The sequence below is a fragment of the Bufo bufo genome, chromosome 4 (genome assembly GCF_905171765.1).
Source record: "Bufo bufo chromosome 4, aBufBuf1.1, whole genome shotgun sequence".
Taxonomy (NCBI): Eukaryota; Metazoa; Chordata; class Amphibia; order Anura; family Bufonidae; genus Bufo; species Bufo bufo.
This window is the reverse complement of record NC_053392.1, coordinates 141,324,571-141,331,967: the sequence shown is the minus strand read 5'-3', so window position 1 is coordinate 141,331,967 and position 7,397 is coordinate 141,324,571.

The following is a 7,397-nucleotide window of genomic DNA, read 5'->3' as shown; positions in this document are numbered from 1 at the left end:
GCTTGAAGATTCTGTGCAAAATCTTGTGGGTGGTGACGTGCGACATCAACATGGCCGCACAAGATTGTGTGCTGGATCTTCAAGCAAGATGACCAAAGCATCCTCTTCACGATCAGATGGATGAGGTCTGCAGTGGTGAACTTTGCTCCAAATTTATGAACTGTCACATGTTTGTTATAGTTTGTACATCATTAGACATAACACTTATGTAGAAATGACATGCCACCATCCATAAAAAAAAAAAGTCAGAGTCACAAATCTAGAGCGAAACAAATTAACACAGGAAACTAGAATAACTGTGAAATATGGCATCAGATGGAGAAAGCTACAAAACCTTTGGGCTCTACAGCATAAGGGCGGGGGAGGGGGGGCGGCACATGTAGGAACAGTATAGGTCCATATTGTGCCCTGACTACTGGCATGACCCATTAAATGATGGATTCAAGTTTTGGCTTTGGTTTTATTTATGGAAAGTGGCAATGTAAGTCACCTACTGTATAAATAACTCCTGTCAATTGTGTAATATGAAAACTCTCAGAGGAGAAAGGGATGCAAATGAGCTCTTAACAAGCTCTGCCACTAATGCCACCAGATGTAAGACAGCTTTCCTATAAGTCAGTGTTCAACCCTTTAAATAGGTCTTGAGATGCTCTCTCCCCAAGGACAGATAGCACTCCCCAAACTCTCACTTCTTTTTACCCCTTATCTTCATAGAACAAGGAGATTTTATGCTTATCTCAAACAACTGCTGTGGCCAGCGGCGTACCTACCATATAGGCAGACCATGCAGCTGCTATGGGGCCCGTGAGGAAGAGGGGCCCGCAGTGGAGGAAAGGCCCCGCCCCCTCATTTCTCCTGTGTATCTTTCTAAAGCTAAAGGACCTTTGATGATGTCATCACAGGTCCTGTAAGGGAACTGCACAGTGTAAAGTGTAGTTCCCAGGATAGAACAGTTCATGTGCCAGGACCTGTGATGACATCATCTTCAGCATCACAGGTCCTGCAGGATCTAGCAAAGGAACTGCACCAAAGATGGTGTAGTTCCTAGGTTTGAAAGGTACATCTGCCAGGACCTGTGATGACATCATCACAGGTCCTTCAACCCCTAACAGCAAGTATTAGAAGTTCACAATCAGCTCTGCATTGATCCATACAGACTGGAATGGAGTGTTAAGAGGAGGTCGTCCACTTCTCATCATTTACCACCCACCCCTCCCCCCATGCCCTGTTTTACTCATTGCTCAGTCATGTATAATACTTCAGACAGTTACAGTGACCACTACCTCATGTACCTCATACACCATAATGCATACCTGACCACATATTTCTATAAACACTGCATCTACAGTATTATACCTTCTATGTCTCACATCAATACACTGCTCTCTCTCTCTCTCTCTCTCTATATATATATATATATATATATATATATACAGTACAGACCAAAAGTTTGGACACACCTTCTCATTCAAAGAGTTTTCTTTATTTTCATGACTATGAAAATTGTAGATTCACACTGAAGGCATCAAAACTATGAATTAACACATGTGGAATTATATACATAACAAACAAGTGTGAAACAACTGAAAATATGTCATATTCTAGGTTCTTCAAAGTAGCCACCTTTTGCTTTGATTACTGCTTTGCACACTCTTGGCATTCTCTTGATGAGCTTCAAGAGGTAGTCTCCTGAAATGGTTTTCACTTCACAGGTGTGCCCTGTCAGGTTTAATAAATGGGATTTCTTGCCTTATAAATGGGGTTGGGACCATCAGTTGCGTTGAGGAGAAGTCAGGTGGATACACAGCTGATAGTCCTACTGAATAGACTGTTAGAATTTGTATTATGGCAAGAAAAAAGCAGCTAAGTAAAGAAAAACGAGTGGACATCATTACTTTAAGAAATTAAGGTCAGTCAGTCAGCCGAAAAATTGGGAAAACTTTGAAAGTAAGGGCTATTTGACCATGAAGGAGAGTGATAGGGTGCTGCGCCAGATGACCTGGCCTCCACAGTCACCGGACCTGAACCCAATCGAGATGGTTTGGGGTGAGCTGGACCGCAGAGTGAAGGCAAAAGGGCCAACAAGTGCTAAGCATCTCTGGGAACTCCTTCAAGACTGTTGGAAGACCATTTCAGGGGACTACCTCTTGAAGCTCATCAAGAGAATGCCAAGAGTGTGCAAAGCAGTAATCAAAGCAAAAGGTGGCTACTTTGAAGAACCTAGAATATGACATATTTTCTGTTGTTTCACACTTGTTTGTTATGTATATAATTCCACAAGTGTTAATTCATAGTTTTGATGCCTTCATAGTCATGAAAATAAAAAAAACTCTTTGAATGAGAAGGTGTGTCCAAACTTTTGGTCTGTACTGTATATATATATATATATATATATATATATATACACTGCTCAAAAAAATAAAGGGAACACTTAAACAACACAATGTAACTCCAAGTCAATCACACTTCTGTGAAATCAAACTGTCCACTTAGGAAGCAACACTGAGGGACAATCAATTTCACATGCTGTTGTGCAAATGGGATAGACAACAGGTGGAAATTATAGGCAATTAGCAAGACACCCCCAATAAAGGAGTGGTTCTGCAGGTGGTGACAACAGACCACTTCTCAGTTCTTTTGCTTCCTGGCTGATGTTTTGGTTACTTTTGAATGCTGGCGGTGCTTTCACTCTAGTGGTAGCATGAGACGGAGTCTACAACCCACACAAGTGGCTCAGGTAGTGCAGCTTATCCAGGATGGCACATCAATGCGAGCTGTGGCAAGAAGGTTTGCTGTGTCTGTCAGCGTAGTGTCCAGAGCATGGAGGCGCTACCAGGAGACAGGCCAGTACATCAGGAGACGTGGAGGAGGCTGTAGGAGGGCAACAACCCAGCAGCAGGACCGCTACCTCCGCCTTTGTGCAAGGAGGAACAGGAGGAGCCACAAATGTGCATGTGTCTGCTCAAACGGTCAGAAACAGACTCCATGAGGGTGATATGAGGGCCCGACGTCCACAGGTGGGGGTTGTGCTTACAGCCCAACACCGTGCAGGACGTTTGGCATTTGCCAGAGAACACCAAGATTGGCAAATTCGCCACTGACGCCCTGTGCTCTTCACATATGAAAGCAGGTTCACACTGAGCACATGTGACAGACGTGACAGAGTCTGGAGACGCCGTGGAGAACGTTCTGCTGCCTGCAACATCCTCCAGCATGACCGGTTTGGCATTGGGTCAGTAATGGTGTGGGATGGCATTTCTTTGGAGGGCCGCACAGCCCTCCATGTGCTCGCCAGAGGTAGCCTGACTGCCATTAGGTACCAAGATGAGATCCTCAGACCCCTTGTGAGACCATATGCTGGTGCGGTTGGCCCTGGGTTCCTCCTAATGCAAGACAATGCTAGACCACATGTGGCTGGAGTGTGTCAGCAGTTCCTGCAAGACGAAGGCATTGATGCTATGGACTGGCCCGCCCGTTCCCCAGACCTGAATCCAATTGAGCACATCTGGGACATCATGTCTCGCTCTATCCACCAACGTCACGTTTCACCACAGACTGTCCAGGAGTTGGCAGATGCTTTAGTCCAGGTCTGGGAGGAGATCCCTCAGGAGACCGTCCGCCACCTCATCAGGAGCATGCACAGGCGTTGTAGGGAGGCCATACAGGCACGTGGAGGCCACACACACACTACTGAGCCTCATTTTGACTTGTTTTAAGGACATTACATCAAAGTTGGATCAGCCTGTAGTGTGTTTTTCCACTTTAATTTTGAGTGTGACTCCAAATCCAGACCTCCATGGGTTGAAAAATTTGATTTCCATTTTTTTATTTTTGTGTGATTTTGTTGTCAGCACATTCAACTATGTAAAGAACAAAGTATTTCAGAAGAATATTTAATTAATTCAGATCTAGGATGTGTTATTTTTGTGTTCCCTTTATTTTTTTGAGCAGTATATATATATAAAAGAAGAAAAACTGCTACAAGAGGACATAGTTTTAAATTAGAGGGGCAAAGGTTTAAAAGTAATATCAGGAAGTATTACTTTACTGAGAGAGTAGTGGATGCATGGAATAGCCTTCCTGCAGAAGTGGCAGCTGCAAATACAGTGGAGGAGTTTAAGCATGCATGGGATAGGCATAAGGCAATCCTTCATATAAGATAGGGCCAGGGGCTATCCATAGTATTCAGTATATTGGGCAGACTAGATGGGCCAAATGGTTCTTATCTGCCGACACATTCTATGTTTCTATGTTTCTACATATACACACACTGCATATATTACACAGTATTAGAGATGCAATTTGTACAGATACTCTATATAGTATATATTGCAGTGTACTGATATGTGAGGTACGAGGTATAATAGATGCAGTGTGTATAGATATATAGTATATACAGCAGTGTACTTATATGTTAGGTATGAGGTATAATAGATGAAGTGTGTACAGGTATATTGTATATACAGCAGTGGATTGATATGTGAGGTACGAGCTGTAATTTATACCTCATACCTCACATGTCAGTAGCTGCTATATATACACAATATATCTGTACAGACTGCATCTATTATACCTCGTACCTCAAATGTCAATTTCTGCTGTATATACAATATATCTGTACACACTGCATCTATTATACCTCGTACCTCATATATTACACTACTGTTTATACTATATATCTGTACAGACTGCATATAATATACCCTGTACTGCACATATCAATACACTGCTGTATATACTATATACCTGTATACACTGCATATATTATACCACGTTCCTCACATACACCTGTACACACTGCATCTATTATACCTCTTTTGTGTGCCAGGGCTGTTTTGTAATCCCAATCCGGCCCTGATGGCATAAATTATAAAATGCAGCAGCAAGAATAGTTCATGGAACAAAGAGAGAGGCCTGGAAAAGGTAGTGGGAGGGGCTATAAAAGGGGAATGGGGGCCCAATTTACATTCTTGCTATGGGGCCCAGTGATTTCTATGTACGCCCCTGGCTGTGGCTTAATTCCTATGTTGAATCCTTTCTTTCTGGTCACGTCCCACCTTTGGATACAAGACCTAACCTATAACCTGTGGATTTTCTTTGAACTCATCACTCAATGACACCAGTAATATGATCTAATGAAGAAGAAAAAGTGTGATAATAAGAAACTGGCTGTTAATGCCAAACGAGATCTTCTACAAGGAGGCAGATCTGTAATTGCTTTTTATTAGTTTTTTTTTTTTTTCGTTTTCGTTGCTCTGCGATTTAGTAATTGCTCAGGTAATTTCTTTTTATGAACTGCTTTGGTTCTTGCTAAATTAAAATCATTTAATACAGCATATATGCCGAATGATTTCCTATGAAGTAGCATACTTTTAATAATACTTATAAGGTAACACTCTGCACCAGCTGTACTAAACTGTTCAAGTTAAACAGGCTCTATTTTATTTTTATTTTTTTGTTAGTTCTACCTTCTACCCCTGATTAGAGCTTTGCAGATTCACAAACTGGTGGTGCTATTTGCTGGTTAAGGCAATGCACTGAGAGAATCAGTATCACCAGGTTTAAGATTTGCTGTTGTTGAATTTAAGAGACTCACAAGTAAATTGATACTTATATTTGCATGATCTGTTGATAATCCTAATATTCTATCAGGGGTGGATTGGCCATAGAACTTACACAGAAGTTTCCCGGCGGGCCGATGCGCCCCGGGGGGCCGCCTGAGCCCTCCTCATAGCCAGCCAGTGCAAGTTTTTGGGGATGTATTTTCTGCTGCTGTCAGTATTTTGTGATGGACTGTGGTATTTGGCTCTGTTGTGGTGGTATAATGTGCCACATTATAGTATTGCTGGCCCTGCCTTTCATAAATTTGGACCCAAAAACAAAATGGTATTTATTTTTTATTTTTTCCAGGGCTCCTTAACCACCTCAGTTCCCCCTAGCTTAAACACCCTTAAAGGGTTTCTATCACTTCGTATGACATATTTAGGTGTCAGACACTAGCGATCCGCTAGTGTCTACTCTGCCCAACCATCCTAATATGATAGGTTTTGGGGCAGCCGTTATGCTAAAATAACAACTTATATCAATATGCTAATGAGCCTCTAGGTGCTATGGGGGCATCATTAGCACCTAGAGGCTCCGTCTACCTTCATAAACTGTCGCCGCCCAGCGCGTCCCTCCAGCCCGCCCATCTCCTGCTGAATGCGATCCTCTCCATGCGAGTCTCTGTTCTGCGCATGCGCAATGAATGTCTGACCGCTTCCCTGCTCAGACATCTCCACTGCGCCTGTTCCTCGGAGCACTATGATGTCATCGGCGCAGGCGCAGTGGAGATGTCTGAGCAGGGAAGCGGTCAGACATTCATTGCGCATGCGCAGAACAGAGACACGCACGGAGAGGATCGCATTCAGCAGGAGATGGGCGGGCTGGAGGGACGCGCTGGGCGGCGACAGTTTATGAAGGTAGACGGAGCCTCTAGTTGCTAATGACACCCCCATAGCACCTAGAGGCTCATTAGCATATAGATATAAGTTGTTATTTTAGCAAAACGGCTGCCCCAAAACCTATCATATTAGGATGGTTGGGCAGAGCAGACACTAGCGGATCGCTAGTGTCTGACACCTAAATATGTCATACGAAGTGATAGAAACCCTTTTAATGACCAGGCCACTTTTTACACTTCTGCACTACACTACTTTCACCGTTTATTGCTCGGTCATGCAACTTACCACCCAAATGAATTTTACCTCCTTTTCTTCTCACTAATAGAGCTTTCATTTGGTGGTATTTCATTGCTGCTGACATTTTTACTTTTTTTGTTATTAATCGAAATTTACCGATTTTTTTTGCAAAAAAATGACATTTTTCCCTTTCAGTTGTAAATTTTTTTTTAAAAAAACGACATCCATATATTCATTTTTCTCAAAATTTATTGTTCTACATGTCTTTGATAAAAAAAAAATTTGGGTAAAAAATAATGGTTTGGGTAAAAGTTATAGCGTTTACAAACTATGGTACAAAAATGTGAATTTCCGCTTTTTGAAGCAGCTCTGACTTTCTGAGCACCTGTCATGTTTCCTGAGGTTCTACAATGCCCAGACAGTAGAAAAACCCCACAAATAACCCCATTTTGAAAAGTAGACATCCTAAGGTATTCGCTGATGGGCATAGTGAGTTCATAGAACTTTTTATTTTTTGTCACAAGTTAGCGGAAAATGATGATTTTTTATTTTATTTATTTTTTCCATACAAAGTCTCATATTTCACTAACTTGTGACAAAAAATAAAAACTTCCATGAACTCACTATGCCCATCACGAAATACCTTGGGGTGTGTTCTTTCCAAAATGGGGTCACTTGTGGGGTAGTTATACTGCCCTAGCATTTTAGGGGCCCTAA